Raw genomic sequence first — 21,025 nt, forward strand, 5'->3', positions numbered from 1 at the left:
CAATATTTCTTTGTCTCAACCTAAAGACCATGAGAAAGTGAGTCAATCTTTACTTTGATCGGCATAGAAAAATGGATAAGTTCTTCGATATTCCAGAACTATAAATACCTCTGATTGTTTTTCTGCCACATATATATATTTGTACCTCTGTACTTCTGCTTGGGCCATGCTGAACGCTATCTTCCATCTTCTTTGAATAACTAGTAAATTACTCCAAGTATCTGTTATAGAAGAACATGTGGGAAGGACTGGCTTTACATCCTGACCAAGAAGATGTATAAAGTCTGGCATGAAAAGCTGTATGCAAATTACCACTCTGCTGTCAGCATTTTATTTATTGAACATTTGGGAATGGAGACATGTGGAATATGTTAGGATGTTGAGGGATGCAACAATGGGTAATTGTTCATCCTATTTGGCCAGTAGAACCTAAGAAAGAGAATATGGAAATACTTACCCAAATATTACCATGCAGTAAATTATTGCAAAAAGACCACGTCCTAAAAGAGCCCAAGTAACTTCTACCATTGCAAAATTAAGGGGTTAGACTAAATTTTATCAGAGACAAGTTGGGCAAGATGGTGTTCATAATGTCTAGGTTTAGTTTTGAGTGAAAGATTATATTGGAATGCCTTGCCTCTTCTGGGTTATACCATATTCATTAGACTTTCAGGTTAGGCCCTTTATCATCATTGGAACAATGTTAAGCTGCCAGGTCTAGGCTCATCGCACAAATTCACCTGTACTCCAACTCTTATGGAATTAGAAAGTTATAATGTCTTGTTTTTTTCTTTTTTCAGCACTCTGAAGGGCCCTTGGTGACATGTAGAACTATATAAGCAAAATACAGAAACAAGTAAAAATAGGCAGCGTAAGTGAGGCAATTGAATACACACTGCTTAATGTCAAGAAATATGTAGGATTTCCTTCATGTCCTCTATGCCCTCTAAATCAATGGAAGCATTCAGTTTACAAGATATGAACTGGTTTATATCCTTCTCTCATGATGAAGCAAGCACCAAATGGGCTGATTCACAAAAAATATGATTTTCTTTAGTCGATTGTTCAGGGATTTTCACTTATAATTTGAAATTATTTCTCACTTAAAAACACCATATCACATAACTCACCCCTATGGGGGTTCTCCAGGTCAAGGCAAGCACTGCACAGCTGATCTATAGCACTCTTGCTCTCTTTTTCCGCCCTGGTAAAATATTGTTATAACTGTAGAAGCAGAAAAACATTTAATTTACATGCTCATAAAATATCTAGATGTTGCCTACCCTTCACCACCATGCAAATCTGATCCCTCCTACATTTTTAGTAGCAGACTTGAGTGTATTTCCAGGGAGGAAATGCCTTGTGAAAAGATTGTGAATTCGCACAAGTTGCCAACTTTTAAAGTGTTCTAAACAGGTTGCATAGCCACTCCAACCACACAACCCCAAACTCTTTTTTCTGTCCCTGCATCTGAATATACAGCAGCAAAATTCTGATGTACAAGATATTTTTTTTTAGTCATACGGGGAAATTAAAAACATGCAAATCGTGATGCTGTGAATCAGAATTTGAGATTTTTTTTACCACAAATTAAAATTTGGTCGAATTTAAAGTGCATATTTTTGTGATTTGGGAGAACTAGGTTTAAGCATCCAGGATGTGGTTCTTATAACTGTATTTGAAGAGGGAGACTGGAAACAAGAAGAGCCCTGTAACCAAAATATGTCATAGGAAGCCATACTTTACTTGCATATACTCTTACACCAGACTGGGCTTAAATGCTATTCTGGTAGGAAATGATGAAGTGGAGAAAAATCTTTCTTGTGACATTATTCAAAGTGTGTCAAATGTACAAAGTTGGGGTATAAAAAGTAAACTGGCAGCTTGCCAAGTTTGTGTTATTATGTGAAATTTTGAAAAACAAGAAGAGAGGTTTGATTTCCAGAATAAACCTATCTCAAGCACAGCAAGATGTGTCTTTCTTTATTAAGCAAGCAAAAAGAGAAACATAAAAAGGGTTTAAGAAAATGAATAAATCAATCAATAGGACTAGAAACAATGATGTCTCAGGATGTCAGCAAGCCAAGATAAATGCCATACATCATCAAACTTACACAACAGTAAAAACATGCAATTGGACATATAAACTAATTTAGGTCAATCTAGTTGTCACAGAGAGAGAAGCAGTGCAAATTCTTTAGAAATGAAAAGTATAATAAGCAGCATTAATTGCTTTGTCTCCCTTGTTTTCAAACTGTTAACTTGATAGCTGCGTCCAATTAATTGCTCTGACATATTATTATTTAGTAGAATTCATGAACATTAAAAATTACAATATTATGACAGAATTTGTGAACTACATATCCCCAGGAAAATAAGTATTCTAGGGTCATTTTTAAGTATCCTTGACTGAAATATTTGACCTATCAGGTAAGTAAAAAATGTGTCCGCATTACTTAATGTGTATCAGACATGTTCAAAGTCCTTTCCAGATTCTTTTCTAAGATAATCTAGGGTTAATGCAAGGAAAATGGATTTAGATTACACTTCTGCTGAGAATCAAGTTAAAAATGTGTCAAATATTAATTTCTTTCTAAGTTCAACCGGAGTGAAACTTGCACAAATATGATCATAACTGCCTCCTTGAAAACCAACATTTTTGAAAAAGCGTTTCACCTTATTTATCGGTAATACAGTAGAACCCATAAATCCTGATACACTTGTAATGATGAGAGGCTGGTAACTTTCCATGGCCCTGCTCTGCCTTTTTGATTTTGCTACTGTTTAGACAATTAAGGTTCTTTCAATGAATATATCATGAATGATGAAAAAGATAGATAACTTTTGTAATATATTGATAGAGAATCCATAGTTATTTTCTGGAAAGTGTGGATTATGAATTTATTAGAAATCCTGATTATGCAGAGTATTTACACAGCAGTTAGTACTACAAGTAAAAAATAATACTGGAAGACCAGAAGAGGCCTGTAATCGATTAACGTAGAGTACCCTGCTGGAAAGGAACGATACGGATTCACTTGGATTAAAGTTAAACATTTGACATTGGTATCTTTCCCTTAGTGATTTGAAATGTGCATTGACTACAGGTAAACAGAGTAGAGAATTGTCTCTAATTGTGAAGTCATATTTAACAACTTTTCTACCTTCTTACATGCTTTCTTTCCTATACTCCATGAAAATTATAATTTATCGATCGACTCATTAAAGAGAAATTAGCAGAATTGTAGTTTCTCTATGAAACGAATGCAATCTTAAAAGAGAGCACATAAATAAAATGAGACTTAAGGCTGGGATACGATTTGCCCAAAGCCTAAAAGACAAATAAAAAGTTTATATTGTATGGACAATTTCTTAAAGTCTCTCCAGCTGTGAGTAGTTTTAAATATCATGATAATTGCACATTAATTGATTCCTTTTATGTGAACATGCATAACTGCAACAGATCAGTACATTCAACATTCTTGGAGCTTGCTGCCTTTAAAAATGTATTTTAGTGGAATACTTGATTCTTAAAAACAATAAAAAATGTACAGATATAGGTTTCTTGCTCTGCTTGTGATAAATTCAAACTCTTTTAGAATTCATTGAAGTTCCTACAAGGTCTCAGGGAAAGTTGAGATTGGAACAGTTTTCAAGGAATACACCTGTATAATGTCTGTGATTTTCATTTTCGCAGGAGTAAAGTTGCACAAGAACATTTGCATATGGGAAACTCTCAGACCAAATGCAAATGTACTTGCTAACATTTTTTTCATTTCTCCATGGAAAAAAGTATTTTTCCCAAGGAGAATACTCTTCTAGTGCATCCCTACCAATTTTAGCATGTTTTCTGCTTGTTCCCAACCTGGGAAATGATTTACAGATACAGTTCACAGGAGTACATTTCCAACTATTTCCAGAGTTACAGAGAGCAGAGAAAAAGTGTGCAGATATCCACAAACCCAGGTTTGTGGGAGTGCAGATACTTTCCATGACATCCATGCCCTGGTATGTTAAGTTTCCATTTTTAGTAGCAGATTTCCCCTTATGTAATACTAGACTGTAAAGCTATGTTATAAGGTGTTAAAGAAAATTCAGAATAACAAATTCATTATGCATGTAATTTGCGCTCACATGTACAGATGGTTTCATGAATTGGGCCCAGAGTGTTTCCAATGGCTCAATGGGGAAAACTGCTACCAGTAATTCTATTGGGTGCCATAGAAAGCTTTTTGTAGAGTAGTGAATGATGGATTGAACAAATAACAAGCCATTGTTAAGATCTCATATCTAATCTCTTTGTGGCCTTTTGGGCACTATAACAATAGAAAAATGGTATTTCATCCTTATGGCTCTTATTGAGTCCCCGGGAGGTTGCAACTGCAATTACGTCAAAGGGCAAGGCTGGTTCAGATAGAATAACCAATGTTATTTGAAAACATGACATAGACATGCAAAATATTTTTAGTTTTTGCTGATGATGTTTTTAGAGATCATAAATGAAGATGCAGTGTCATCTTCATTATTCACTTGTGTATTTCCTCCTATACATCAAAAGGGTGGTAAGGATGCACGATTCTCATTTTTAAAAAGTACTGGTACTGGTAATAGTAGGCTTCCTCTAAACCAGGTCACCTTTTACAAGGGCTAGTCAATCCATTACTCGGATTCTATTTGGATGCACCCAGTCAACATCAAGGATGTCTGCTAGGCTGACATTACAAATACATTTTGGACAATAAACCACAGTGTTTGTTGTATCAAGCTCAGTAAGATGAATATTTCACTGGTCTCTGAAAAATATGTATCTAAGGTATCAAATACTTATATATAAACCTTGATAAAATACGAGGGATCGTATTGAGAATACACACAAACAGCACTCTATATGGGTTAGGGGCTTGGAGCATGGCTATCCAAAGTAGGCCCAGGAAGACTAAATCTATTCCAGATTTTCAGGATAACTAAGGCCTACATACATTAGTTCAATTGAAATTCACTCAATGTAAATTTATTTAAAGTTACTATCTGGAAACTCTAGCTTGGAGCTGGACCTCCTGTGGCTACGTTGGACACCACTGGTTTAGGAAACAAGTAGACACTTGTGTCTGTTAATTTCCCAGGCAATACCAAGAGTTTTCACTTTGATGGTGAACTGCCAATGAAATGGTGTTTAGAAAGAATATTGGACACCAAAATATCGTGAGACAAAATATTGTGTCAAAAATGTCGTGGAGATAGATATTGTAAAGGTAAATTTCTATAGGTAAGAAAAGTTTTGATTTATATACCTCCACATCTACGTATCCTTGACTGTATAGTACATATATATATATATATATATATTATCTACTGGCGGTCGCCAGTAGATAGTTATAGTTCGGACCTATTTTCCATAGGAAATCCGCAACATTCTATTGGGAATATCTTTGGCGCCGATTGACGAATCTTCGGGAAATTTTCTAAACTTTTGGCCAACTCCGCCCCGCTCCTACCCTGAAAGTTTTGTGGTGATTCGTCAAGCGGGGGCCGAGAAAAAAGGGGGGTCCCAAAACGCGTTTTCCCCATGCAATTTCCCATAGGATCTGTTGTTGCAGCTACAGCCCGAACCGCTGAACGGAATGACACCAAATTTGGCAAAGAGGTAGTCCTCAGTTCGGACTCGTGCCTTTTGCATATTTGGTGTGAATCTGTTCAGTAGTTCCTGAGAAAATTAGGGTAAAATAGTTAGTGATATCTATGGCCGCAGAGTATCCGCGGACCGTACCCGCACCGTAAGCGCATCCTCCCCGAACCGAGCGCTCACCCTCACGATCGCGCACTGAATGCTAATTGGCTGTCGAGCGTCTCTCTACATTCGAAACCAGATACTGTTGGCGGCCATTTTCTGCCTCGGTAGAAGCGAGGCTGAAGATGGAAGGGGAATAAGTGTGTAAAAGATATAAAGGGGGCAGAGTGGAAATACTCTGACCCTCTAGATATGCTTAGGGGGTCCCAGAAGGACTCCCTGTGGCCCCCCTTTTTTTTTTTTTTTTTTTAAAAAAGCGGCGAAATGCGCGCACGGTGCGCGCATCCTATCGCGTTGGATGCACGGATTCTCTCGCGGTGGGTGCGCGCAACGTTTTTTGAAAAACGACAAGAAATCATTGGTTGTATAACAACTTTCTACACTGAAAGGTAGGGTGTATATTTTTGTTTTTTAAAGGTATGATTGTTATTTGTTAACAAAAACAGATTGTAAGGAACATTATATATGATAAGCTGATATGTTGAAAAGTCAAGCACACTTCCTGCCTTGTGTAGGAACATTGTGTGCTGAACTTGTGACCTGTGAGCTCAGTGCAGTGTTCCATGAGCTGTTTCTATGGTAACAGGCAGAAGGCAGATTGGGGGAAGGGTTGAAATGTATTTCAGTTGGAAAGTGTTGAAATGTTTAACCAATAGAAATGTGTGTTTGCTTTTGAGTTTATGTGCGAAGGATTGTGATTTGATGTTTACATGTATATGTGTGGAAAATGAAAGGGAAACTTTTTCATTCTTTGCTTTTGCTGAGAGGTGCACAGTGCAGAGATTCTGTAAAAGAAAATATGGTGAGTGACTGATATACTTCTTAATCTACAAAACAACTTGAAAGATGAGTTATTTAATTGTGAGGGGATGTATGTAGACTATTTTGATTTTAATCAGACTAATGTATTTTTCCTGCTAAAGTGTAGGGAGTACTTTTTTTTCTCTACAATCTTATTGACAGTGTGTGTGCATGTGGAAACCATTTTGTGGTAAGGATTTGTTTTTTTCATGTGTTTGTAGACAGATAACTATGCAGTTTTTATATTTTGGTAGAATTAGAAACCAGTCATTGTTTATGAATTTGTGAAATTATTTATGTTTCTGTAGTAAAATGTAGTACTCCTTGTAGATGAAGAAATGTGTTTTGGTATAGTGCAAGGGATAGTGGTGCTTGTCTAGAATCACACTGTGAGTGTGTGTGCATTTGGGAACCACTGTGAGAGAAGGATTGGGTAACATCGTGTATTTTCTGACAGAGAGCTCTTTTAAAACCGGTCACGTTGTCAAGTTTTAGTAGCATTAGAAGCCAGTCTTTGCTTATGTGTTGATTAAATGAGTCAGGCATTGACACTAAAGTGCAGTCATGAAATATGTAGATTGTGTGCAGTTCCCTTATCACTTCCAGTGTAGTGAATGAGTTTTGGTAAACTCCAAGGGATAGTGGTGGTTATCTAGAATCACAGTGTGAGTCTGTGTGCATTTGGGAACCACTGTGAGAGAAGTGTTTGGTAACATCGTGTATTTGCTGAGAGAAAACTGTTTTGAAACCTGTCATGTTGTCAAGTTTTAGTACCATTAGAATCCAGTGTTTGCTTATGTGTTGATTAAATTAGTCAGGCGTTGACATTAAAGTGCAGTCGTGAAATATGTAGATTGTGTGCAGTTCCCTTACCTCTTCCACTGTAGTGAATGAGTGTTGGTAAACTCCTAGGGATAGTGGTGCTTGTCTAGAATCACACTGTGAGTCTGTGTGCATTTGGGAACCACTGTGAGAGAAGTGTTTGGTAACATCGAGCATTTGCTGGCAGATAACTGTTTTGAAACATGTCATGTTGTCAAGTTTTAGTAGCATTAGAAGCCAGTCTTTGCTTATGTGTTGATTAAATGAGTCAGGCATTGACACTAAACTGCAGTCGTGAAATATGTAGATTGTGTGCAGTTCTCTTATCACTTCCAGTGTAGTGAATGAGTTTTGGTAAACTCCTAGGAATACTGGTGCTTGTCTAGAATCACACTGTGAGTCTGTGTACATTTGGGAACCACTGTGAGAGAAGTGTTTGGTAACATCGTGCATTTGCTGGCAGATAACTGTTTTGAAACCTGTCATGTTGTCAAGTTTTAGTAGCATTAGAAGCCAGTCTTTGCTTATGTGTTGATTAAATGAGTCAGGCATAGATACTAAAGTGGAGTCGTGAAATATGTAGATTGTGTGCAGTTCCCTTATCACTTCCAGTGTAGTGAATGAGTTTTGGTAAACTCCTAGGAATACTGGTGCTTGTCTCCAATCACACTGTGAGTCTGTGTGCATTTGGGAACCACTGTGAGAGAAGCGTTTGGTAACATCGTGTATTTGCTGAGAGAAAACTGTTTTGAAACCTGTCATGTTGTCAAGTTTTAGTACCATTAGAATCCAGTGTTTGCTTATGTGTTTATTAAATTAGTCAGGCGTTGACATTAAAGTGCAGTCGTGAAATATGTAGATTGTGTGCAGTTTCCTTACCTCTTCTATTGTGTCAAAAATGTCGAGGACATAGATATTGTAAAGGTAAATTTCTATAGGTAAGAAAAGTTTTGATTTATATACCTCCACATCTACGTATCCTTGACTGTATAGTACATATATATATATATATATATTATCTACTGGCGGTCGCCAGTAGATAGTTATAGTTCGGACCTATTTTCCGTAGGAAATCCGCAACATTCTATTGGGAATATCTTTGGCGCCGATTGACGAATCTTCGGGAAATTTTCTAAACTTTTGGCCAACTCCGCCCCGCTCCTACCCTGAAAGTTTTGTGGTGATTCGTCAAGCGGGGGCCGAGAAAAAAGGGGGGTCCCAAAACGCGTTTTCCCCATGCAATTTCCCATAGGATCTGTTGTCGCAGCTACAGCCCGAACCGCTGAACGGAATGACACCAAATTTGGCAAAGAGGTAGTCCTCAGTTCGAACTCGTGCCTTTTGCATATTTGGTGTGAATCTGTTCAGTAGTTCCTGAGAAAATTAGGGTAAAATAGTTAGTGATATCTATGGCCGCGGAGTATCCGCGGACCGTACCCGCACCGTAAGCGCACCCTCCCCGAACCGAGCGCTCACCCTCACGATCGCGCACTGAATGCTAATTGGCTGTCGAGCGTCTCTCTACATTCGAAACCAGGAACTGTTGGCGGCCATTTTCTGCCTCGGTAGAAGCGAGGCTGAAGATGGAAGGGGAATAAGTGTGTAAAAGATATAAAGGGGGCAGAGTGGAAATACTCTGACCCTCTAGATATGCTTAGGGGGTCCCAGAAGGACTCCCTGTGGCCCCCCTTTTTTAAAAAAAAAAAAAAAAGCGGCGAAATGCGCGCACGGTGTGCACATCCTATCGCGTTGGATGCACGGATTCTCTCGCGGTGGGTGCGCGGATCCACGGCAACGTTTTTTGAAAAACGACAAGAAATCATTGGTTGTATAACAACTTTCTACACTGAAAGGTAGGGTGTATATTTTTGTTTTTTAAAGGTATGATTGTTATTTGTTAACAAAAACAGATTGTAAGGAACATTATATATGATAAGCTGATATGTTGAAAAGTCAAGCACACTTCCTGCCTTGTGTAGGAACATTGTGTGCTGAACTTGTGACCTGTGAGCTCAGTGCAGTGTTCCATGAGCTGTTTCTATGGTAACAGGCAGAAGGCAGATTGGGGGAAGGGTTGAAATGTATTTCAGTTGGAAAGGGTTGAAATGTTTAACCAATAGAAATGTGTGTTTGCTTTTGAGTTTATGTGCGAAGGATTGTGATTTGATGTTTACATGTATATGTGTGGAAAATGAAAGGGAAACTTTTTCATTCTTTGCTTTTGCTGAGAGGTGCACAGTGCAGAGATTCTGTAAAAGAAAATATGGTGAGTGACTGATATACTTCTTAATCTACAAAACAACTTGAAAGATGAGTTATTTAATTGTGAGGGGATGTATGTAGACTATTTTGATTTTAATCAGACTAATGTATTTTTCCTGCTAAAGTGTAGGGAGTACTTTTTTTTCTCTACAATCTTATTGACAGTGTGTGTGCATGTGGAAACCATTTTGTGGTAAGGATTTGTTTTTTTCATGTGTTTGTAGACAGATAACTATGCAGTTTTTATATTTTGGTAGAATTAGAAACCAGTCATTGTTTATGAATTTGTGAAATTATTTATGTTTCTGCAGTAAAATGTAGTACTCCTTGTAGATGAAGAAATGTGTTTTGGTATAGTGCAAGGGATAGTGGTGCTTGTCTAGAATCACACTGTGAGTGTGTGTGCATTTGGGAACCACTGTGAGAGAAGGATTGGGTAACATCGTGTATTTTCTGACAGAGAGCTCTTTTAAAACCGGTCATGTTGTCAAGTTTTAGTAGCATTAGAAGCCAGTCTTTGCTTATGTGTTGATTAAATGAGTCAGGCATTGACACTAAAGTGCAGTCATGAAATATGTAGATTGTGTGCAGTTTATAACACATCAAAGTATTGGGAAATCCCAATGACTTAAGGGGTAAGAGAGGCAGGATTGTGCCTCTCTTACCCCTTAAGTCATTGGGATTTCCCAATACTTTGATGTGTTATAGATTATTGAGCAGCGCACAGCTGTGGGTTTAAAATCCATTTTCCTGAGATCTCAAACGGTTTCTCAGAAATTTGAAAAAGAAAATAGCACAGTACCTCTGTCTCCTCTACTAGTTTTTATACTGCCACTTTAATACTCACACTTAAAGCTAGCATACACACATCACATACTTGCCATGGCTGAACAACTAGGGATTGGTTATACAGACGAGATGGCGTCTGCTATCTTAGCAGGACCATCATTACTTCCAGATACCAATATTGGTCAGAGTCTCTCCCAAGCACAGAATTGGGACGAATTAAAAGAACTCAAACGCTGTCAGATGAGAACCCTCCTGCACGGAGCCATCATGACAGAATATCTCCGTGGGAACATAGCACCAACAGGCTTGTTGGTCACGAATGCACCCAGGATCTTCCTGGATGACCCTCTTTTTAAGAAAGAGTGGTCACTCATTGCATGGCGCTGTTCGAGGGATTGGCTTATCCTGATAATTAACACTGCCAAGCGCTTATCAGATGCCATATTAATCAAAATCAAAACCAGCGAAGACCACCTAATTACAGAAATTAAACTATCACTCTACAAAAAGAAGCTTGAAGAAGTGAATAAAGAGATCATTGAACACAAGGAATATCTCATGCAAAAAAAGATTTCCAAATTACAGACAGACCTTAAAAAATTTAGCCATGAGAAGGTATACCCTTACATAAAGGATGATTACAAAGGAGAGGACAATTCAGACACAGGTTCCTCACGCAATGACCTTTCGGGATCTTCCGATTCCGAACAGGACAGTTGGTCTAGTGATGGTTCGTATAAGAATTGGCAAAACAAACCAAGAAGACCTCGACGCGGAAACTTCAATCAAAGATTTGGACACCCACAAACGTACCCATGGTCTGGCCCATTTGGTCCAGTCCCCTTTCAAGGACCGCCACAATTTCCAATGGGACCCTACTTCCAACCTGAATTTAACCAGCATTTTTTAGGCCAGGGCGGAAGGAGGGGGAAACGAGGAAGACGTGGCAACAGAAGAGTACAATGGGAGGAGGACAGGCCAGGACCAAACACAAGGAGCAACTCCAGGGACCAACCACAACCGGGGACAAGCACAATGAGGGATTAGTAGTAAACCTAACAGACATAACCCTCACTACAGATGAGATGTCAGTCTTGGAAAGAGGCCTTGGATTCGTTCCAACTACCCACCTAGACAAATTCCAGTTACGCTGTGAACTTGGGGAATTCTTTAGGAAAATCAGACTCAAGGTTTTCTTCCAAGACAAGGAAGAAGTCATCAGCGATGGAGAGTACACTGATTTGAGACTTAAATCAACCTTCTATCCACCCTCAAACATGATGCCTCGAGAAGTACTAGCTTTTGAAGAAGCAGTTGCCAAAGAAGTAGAAGAACTACAACCCAGAGTTAATGCTTTTAATAACTTGAGTAACAAAGAACGTATGGCCTTGACAAAATTAAAAAATCGTACAGAAATAATAATCAAACCCGCTGACAAAGGGGGTGCCACAGTCATCCAAAGTTCATTGGCATACAAGACAGCATGTCTCACTCTGTTGGCTGACACGAAATTCTACAGAAAAATCAACCGAGATCCCACAAAGAAACTCAAGACAACTATATCAGTTCTGACATCAGATGCACTTGGGAAGGGGTGGATCACTAAAAAAGAACACACGTTTTTGAATCAAGAGGAACCTAGAATTCCGCTATTCTACACCATCCCCAAGATCCACAAGGGGAAGTTACCTCCTCCAGGGAGACCTATAGTATCAGGAATTGGCTCGGTTCTGGAACCACTCTCCCAATATACTGACTGGTTTTTGCGCCCTCTGGTAAAACAGATAACATCGTATGTACAGGATACAAAACATCTCCTGAATCTTCTGACTAACATTGAGAATGACCCAACAAATTGCTTTCTAGTATGTCTAGATGTAGAAGCGCTGTATACGAGTATACCCCAGACCGAAAGCATCGGAGTCATTGAACAACTCCTAGAGAATGAGGAATGGCAATAGACTGCACCAAAGGAATGGATCATTACGTTAATGAGACTGGCACTAACGGAAAATTTCTTCAAATTTGAATCCCAGTTATACTGGCAAATCCATGGAACTTCTATGGGGAGCACCTTCGCTCCTAGTATAGCATGCCTATACATGAGCCATTTTGAGAACCAACATATTTGGAATGCTAACCCATACACTAATAACATCTGTAAATGGTATCGCTATATTGATGATATCTTTATGGTATGGCGAGGCGACACTCAGAGCCTTTCAAACTTCACCCTATGGATTAACGATCTTAATCCTCACTTACGATTCACCATCAATAAAGACAGAGAAACCATTCCTTTTTTGGACATCAACATCATTGCTAAAGATGGCACATTGAGCAGCTCGCTATACACCAAACCGACTGACAGAAACAGTCTGCTGAGATTCGACAGCGCCCATCCACGATCTCTCTGGGAAAATCTCCCGGTAGGACAATTCCTACGTATACGTAGAAATTGCTCCGAAATCCGAGATTACAAAAAAAAGGCAGAAACACTCACAGACAAGCTTAAAGAAAGAAACTATCCAATTAAAATAATTGAACAAGCCAAAAAAAGAGCACGGAACACTCCTAGAGAGGCCCTGCTTGAAACTCAAGAAAGACAACAACCCCAGAACATGATCTGTGTTACCACATTCAATTTGTCCTCAAATGATGTAAAAAAGATTATAAATAAAAGGTGGCCCATCCTCACCTCCAACAAACTCTCATATGACAAACCCATGTTCTCTTTTAAAAAGAACCGTAGTCTGAGAGATACCCTGATCCATACAGACACTTATGGTAATGTGGGTGACGTCCAAACAACATTATGGAATACACCACCAGTGACCGGACATTACCCTTGCGGGTCCTGTGTAGCCTGTGAATTCACCAGACCCAGCAAAACACTCGAACTTGGCCTAAACACCCCCTGGGAACAACGATCACATACCAACTGTAATTCTGAAGGAGTTATCTACCTCATCAAGTGTCCATGTGATTTGACCTACATAGGCATGACCAGCCGCAAAATAAAAATTCGGATAAGCGAACATAGGAGCACCATCAGACGTATGATCACAGCTACCAGACTAACAACACATTTCGTGGAGAAACATCATAAAGACACAGACATACGATGGACAATCATTGAGAAGATCAATGGTACCAGAAATGTACAGAAAAGACTCCTAGAGAGAGAACAACGTTGGGTGTATCGCTTGAGAACACATGAAAAGGGACTTAATGACTCTATACCGTGGAGTCAGCTTAATAAATAATCACCCCATGTGTCCACCACTTTACACCTAAACACTGAGTTACAGACACATTGTCTAATGACTACTACTGATATTCTACATCCCCATCAACCCTTCACCGAGATGCCGGACTGGAAATGAATACTACCAGTGCGACAACAGATGCTATCACAGGTGTATCATTGCACCCAAGCAAAACGATCTCCATATTTATTTTTACACGAGTTCATAACTGAACCAACCCATTCAGTCCCCGCCTCTCCACCCCTGTTTTTGTTAACGTACTAATGAACAGCAATTTGTAGACTGTCCCCGCGTCGATGGACCTGCAGTCAATACTATATTGACTATATACTATACATCTGGGCATAATTGGCTATTCACATTGTATCTGCGGTGCTCGTTAGTTATCGTTTTTTATCCCTTTCCCGTCCATACCGCTTTTACTACACACGAGCGCTTATATTTGCACTCGTATAACTTTTGACATTCCCCGTATTTAGCCATCACCAGCCCGTCAGTATTAACCCTCATTACCTACACACAAAACTACAATTCCCTTCACCAATCGCCACTACACGCCGTGACGTATTACGTCACTTCCTGTAACCGAGGGGCGTGGTCCCAATCAGCCCGATGTTCCGGCGCGCTTTCCATGTTATTTATGCGCGACTCTTGCTTTACTAACTTGCGAAAGCCGAGGACCAGAACCAAACAGGTAGCAGGCAGGGCTATAAGTAAGTAAGTAATTTGACCAGCGCGATGTCCCAGTTTCCTTATGTGTCAGCACTCGCTTTTTGGCCCTACCGATTCGGAACGACATACTGGCAGATTCACGTAGTCTGCTCCGTGACACACTCTTTCTTCACGGTTCCCCCAGGACCGCCCAATCTGGCCTTCTGGTCCTGTGAGATTCAGTCAACCTCCCCGATTTGGGTAAAGTATATCTGTAAACCTAGCACGAATGAATGTGTTGTATGCATGTGTATTATGTGTATATCTTTACCATATTTCACCTTAACACACCCGTAGATAGATCTTGGAATCACCAGGAACATACACGTTTCTCGTGTGCACTAGTATCTGGAGACACTGTGTGCACGCTACTTTCAAAAACAGACATCACGCTGTTATCGCTAGGATGCGAATCATTTCGCCACTCGCACAGTATGCCTGTCACAAATACAACGATATGTTACAGTCATTTTGAGTGGCACGATAGGAGGACACTCCTCCCTACGAGAGCATGCGCACATAGATACACGCATGTCCACTTGCGGTAACCACTATACCGCTCAAGGAAAAATGAACCAAGCGGCAACTCTACCGCTGATATTTTTATATGTTGTTTGTCTCTACTTTTCCTTTTCAGATGGAGCCTGGCAGTTGACATACATCCACTCTTAATCAAATCACGTGGAGCAGCTACTCTGCCCTCACCATACTGACAGGATAGGGACACCCCATCACGAGTAATTTCACTCACATAGGGGAGTTACTTTTTTGCCCTGAAGAAAGTCCTGGACCATTTTTTGGCCCCTTTTTGGACTGAAACATGTCGGCACTAGGGTCCTAGGACCATAATACTCCTAAAAGACCCATTTTATTTATTTTAACTACCCAGACAGACCCAAGAATAAAGGGATACTGGGGATCTGCCTGCGGTATTTTATCTAGTTAACTCCCTCTGCCGTAAAACATATTAAAAGCACTCCCAACACTGTGGTCAAGCCCACCCGGACTTCTAGGGGTCTGGGTGACCCGATGATGAAGCATGACACCACTAGGGTGTGTGAGGGTAACTTAAAGAAATACTTAGTTTCCCCACGACCACGGTTGTATTAGGCACAACCTTATCTTAGGAGTTCTCATTTCTCCCCCTCTTCCTTTATCTTGTTAGATCTCCTCTCAGATCTGTTAGAGTATTTTTTGTGCATATAGATTGTGTGCAGTTCCCTTATCACTTCCAGTGTAGTGAATGAGTTTTGGTAAACTCCAAGGGATAGTGGTGGTTATCTAGAATCACAGTGTGAGTCTGTGTGCATTTGGGAACCACTGTGAGAGAAGTGTTTGGTAACATCGTGTATTTGCTGAGAGAAAACTGTTTTGAAACCTGTCATGTTGTCAAGTTTTAGTACCATTAGAATCCAGTGTTTGCTTATGTGTTGATTAAATTAGTCAGGCGTTGACATTAAAGTGCAGTCGTGAAATATGTAGATTGTGTGCAGTTCCCTTACCTCTTCCACTGTAGTGAATGAGTGTTGGTAAACTCCTAGGGATAGTGGTGCTTGTCTAGAATCACACTGTGAGTCTGTGTGCATTTGGGAACCACTGTGAGAGAAGTGTTTGGTAACATTGTGCATTTGCTGGCAGATAACTGTTTTGAAACATGTCATGTTGTCAAGTTTTAGTAGCATTAGAAGCCAGTCTTTGCTTATGTGTTGATTAAATGAGTCAGGCATTGACACTAAACTGCAGTCGTGAAATATGTAGATTGTGTGCAGTTCTCTTATCACTTCCAGTGTAGTGAATGAGTTTTGGTAAACTCCTAGGAATACTGGTGCTTGTCTAGAATCACACTGTGAGTCTGTGTACATTTGGGAACCACTGTGAGAGAAGTGTTTGGTAACATCGTGTATTTGCTGAGAGAAAACTGTTTTGAAACCTGTCATGTTGTCAAGTTTTAGTACCATTAGAATCCAGTGTTTGCTTATGTGTTGATTAAATTAGTCAGGCGTTGACATTAAAGTGCAGTCGTGAAATATGTAGATTGTGTGCAGTTCCCTTACCTCTTCCACTGTAGTGAATGAGTTTTGGTAAACTCCTAGGGATGGTGGTGCTTGTCTAGAATCATACTGTGAGTCTGTGTGCATTCGGGAACCACTGTGAGAGAAGCGTTTGGTAACATCGTGCATTTGCTGGCAGATAACTGTTTTAAAACTTGTCATGTTGTCAAGTTTTAGTAGCATTAGAATCCAGTCTTTGCTTATGCGTTGATTAAATGAGTCATGCTTTGACACTGATGTGGTGTACTTAAATATGTAGATTGTGTGCAGTACTATTAACTCTTCCAGAGTAGTGACTGAGTTTTGGTAAACTCATAGGGATAGTGGTGCTTGTCTAAAATCACACTGTGAGTCTGTGTGCATTTGGGTAAGGATTGTGAGAGAAGCATTTGGTAACATCGTGTATTTACTGACAGATAACTGTTTTAAAACCTGTCATGTTGTCAAGTTTTAGAAGCATTAGAAGCCAGTCTTTGCTTATGCGTTGATTAAATGAGTCAGGCATTGACATTAAAGTGTAGTTGTGAAATATGTAGATTGTGTGCAGTTCCCTTACCACTTGCACTTTAGTGAATGAGTTTTGGTAAACTCATAGGGATAGTGGTGCTTGTCTAGAATCACACTGTGAGTTAGTGTGTATTTGGTATCACTGTGACAGAAGCATTTGGTAACATCATGTATTTGCTGATAGATAACTGTTTTAAAACGTGTCATGTTGTGAAGTTTTAGTAGGATTAGAATCCAGTCTTTGCTTATGCGTTGATTAAATGAGTCATGCTTTGACACTGATGTGGTGTACTTAAATATGTAGATTGTGTGCAGTACCATTAAGTCTTCCAGAGTAGTGAATGAGTTTTGGTAAACTCCTACGATAGTGTTTCTTGTCTAAAATCACACTGTGAGTCTGTGTGCATTTGGGTAAGGATTGTGAGAGAAGCATTTGGTAACATTGTGTATTTGCTGACATATACCTGTTTTAAAACCGGTCATGTTGTGAAGTTTTAGTAGCATTAGAAGCCAGTCTTTGCTTATGCTTTGATTATATGAGTCAGGCTTTGACATAAAAGTGCAGTTCTGAAATATGAAGATTGTGTGCAGTTCGCTTACCACTTCCACTGTAGTGAATGAGTTTTGGTAAACTCCTAGGGATAGTGGTGCTTGTCTAGAATCACACTGTGAGTCTGTGTGCATTTGAGAACCACTGTGAGAGAGGCATTTGGTAACATCGTGTATTTGCTGACAGATAACTAATTTAAAACCTCTCATGTTGTCAAGTTTTAGTAGCATTAGAAGCTAGGCTTTGCTTATGCATTGATAAAATGAGTCATGGTTTGACACTAAGGTGCAGTACCATGTACTATTCTGTTCACTGTGGCAGAACTGAAAATGTAAAAGTTTTACCTAAGCACTGTCCTTGAAGTAGTCTGACTATTTAGTCAGTTTCTAAGTACCAAATAGACTGCTTCAAATGTCTATGCAGTATGCATGTAGTGTTCTAACATACTATACACTTGTCTTTTACACCTTCAAATTCCCTAGTCAGTATCCATACACTTCCAGGAAATATCCTGTCACTTCCTTTGCAGTCCTCTAGAGACCCATTCAACAGCATGTACTAATCCATTCACTGTGCCAAAACCCAAACACTTATAAATTCACCAAGACACTCTCTTTCCAGTACTCTAATGATTCAGTCACTGCCTAAGTATTCATGCACAGAGCCAGGTCTTAGCATATGGACTTCTTCAAACCCCTATCCACTATGCATGCAGTCCTCTAAGCACCTACACACTTGTCTTTCATACCTTCAATTCCCCAGTCAGTATCCGTTCACTTCCAGCAAACACCCTGTCACTCCATTTGCACTCCTCTAGTGACCCATTCAGCATCATGTACTAATCCATTCACTGCGCCAAACCCTAAGAAATTCACCCATGCACTCTCCGTGCAGTACTCTAATCATTCAGTCAGTACCCAAGTACTCATCCAGTGACCCAGGCCTTAGTATATGGACTGCTTCGAAACCCTTATCCACTATGCATGCAGTCCTCTAACCACCTACACAATTGTCTTTCTCACCTTCAATTCCCTAGTCAGTATCCATACACTTCCAGGAAATACCCTGTGACTCCCTTTGCAGTCCTCTAGTGACCTATTCAGCACCATGTACTAATCCATTCACTGTGCTAAAACCCAAACACTTATACATTCACCAAGATACTATCTTTGCAGTACTCTAATCATTCAGTCAGTGCCTAAGTATTCATACACTGAGCCAGGCCTTAGCACATGGACTTCTTCCAACCCCTATGCACTATGCATGCAGTCTTCTAACCACCTAGACACTTGTCTTTCACACTTTCAATTTCCTAGTCAGTATCCATACAGTCCAGCACTTGTGACTGCCTTTGCACTCCTCTAGTGACTCATTCAGTACCAAGTACTAATCCATTCCCTGTGCGAAAATCCTAGCACTTATAAATTCGCCTAGGCACTCTCCTTGCTGTACTCTAATCATTCAGTCAGTACCCAAGTAGTCATGCAGTGAGCCAGGCCTTAGCACATGGACTGCTTTAAATGCCTATGCAGTATTGATGCAGGCCTCTAATCACCTACACAGTTGTCTTTCACACCTTCAATTCTCTAGTTAGTATTCATACTCTTCTAGCAAACACCCTGTCACTCACCCAGTGTGTATCCTTATAGTACTGTAATCATTTAGTCAGTTAGCATGTAGTCTTTTAGTGAGGTAGGCTTTAGGGCATGAACTGCTTCAAAGTAGTATGCACTATGCATGTATTGTTTTAACGATCGTCACACTTGTGGTTCAGGGCTATAGTTTCTTAGTCAGTTTTTATATAAAATGTGTTTGTACAGTAATGGAATAGTATAAATTTGAAAGTTATTAATATACGTTTATTTGTGATTCTTTTTTCCAGATACAGAACAGGAGTGTTTCTCATCTGTTTGCACTCTTCTCATGCAAGATTGTTTGGATGAAGGGTCCTTAGGTGTTTCATCATACTTGCTGTGCCGCACGAGTATTTTTTGTTAGGATCCCCTCGTAACAGAACTCTTTGGCAAATCTTGCGAATGAAGAAGGTGGCATTGGTCTTTGTTTGCCCCTTGGAAAAAATTAAAAATGTCTTCACCACTGATGAAAAACGTTGTGGGCGTGGTGCCTTCTGCAAAAAAATTTCCTCAGATTCGGTAAATATTTTAAAGCGGCAACATTTACAGTTTTTGTAAGTTAAACTTATAAAATTTTGTTAGCTGTATACATTTTATATATCTGTGATTTGTTTCTTGTGGTATTTTGTTAAGAATACTATGTTGTTTTTTTTTTAACAATCTTTTTGATTTTCCAGGTCTGTCGTCGACATCCGTGGTTCCCACAGGAGTGTTCTGCTTTGTTGTTTTGTATTATTGTTGTTACATTTTGTTTATTAGTTTATTGTTTATATTTATGTTAATAAAAACTATAAAGTTTGAAAATAGTTTATCGTTTATATATTTATTATTATAAAAAATAAAGTTTGAAAAAAAAATCAATAATGTTTTTGGTTGTTCTCTTAACTGCTGTGTGACTCTTTCTTGTTCTTATTACTGTTATTTGATGGAGTCCTCCATGGTGTTAAATTTTGGGGCACTTATCGCTGGAATACTAGTGATATCTGTAGTTTGCACCAACTTCTGAATAGTGTTTTAGATTTATCTCAACTTTACTTCCGTTAAAGTGCTGATAATGAAATGGAGAGTAGCCGTTCCCGAGCAAAAAGACATGAGGTGCACCTTTGCGATTTATTCTAAATACTAAAATCCTGTATTGTATTGCACTGAGGTATTGGCTGCACCTACAGTGTACACACGAAATCTATTAAGAAATCTCATTGTATTTATAGTGATTGGGAATAGTGCGTCAGCTGCTGGATCTTGACGAGATACACTGCTCAGTTCGTATATTGTTCTGCATACGAAAAAAATCACATCACAACTTTCACACTAATTGCAATGCGAAACAAATTCCGGCGATAAGACACGTTAGCACCAGGGATTTTACACCTGCTTTCTGCTGGTGTTAAGCAGGACAACTACCTGAACCATGAAAGGGAACACAGCCAAGAGCCACACCAGAACACCCACAGGTGCCATAAAGTCAATGAGCATGATACAGGGATTCCCATGAAGGCCAGAAGACTCATCTCAACAACTCCAGGACCGCCAATGCCCCCCAAACCCATATCTTAGTAAGTGTGTCCCTGTGGTCATTGTCTTAGCATGATAGGCATGAGCCCTGCAACATCACAGTGTGCTGTCACCTCAGCGTTGGCAGTGAGCCTGGATGTGTAGCTACGTATGCATCCTCCTGCATGCACAACTGGCGTGTGCTGGTCTGGGGTTCACAGGTCAGTGGAGGGGTGTGCCTATCCAGCAAGGGGAACGGGGTGTCACGGACATGTCCGTATACAGGAAGTGCGGTAAGTGTGTCTCTGTGTTCTGGTGTGGCCTGTTACAAGAGCCGCAGCAGTCGA

Source organism: Triturus cristatus, chromosome 5_2 (assembly GCF_964204655.1).
Source record: "Triturus cristatus chromosome 5_2, aTriCri1.1, whole genome shotgun sequence".
Lineage (NCBI taxonomy): Eukaryota > Metazoa > Chordata > Amphibia > Caudata > Salamandridae > Triturus > Triturus cristatus.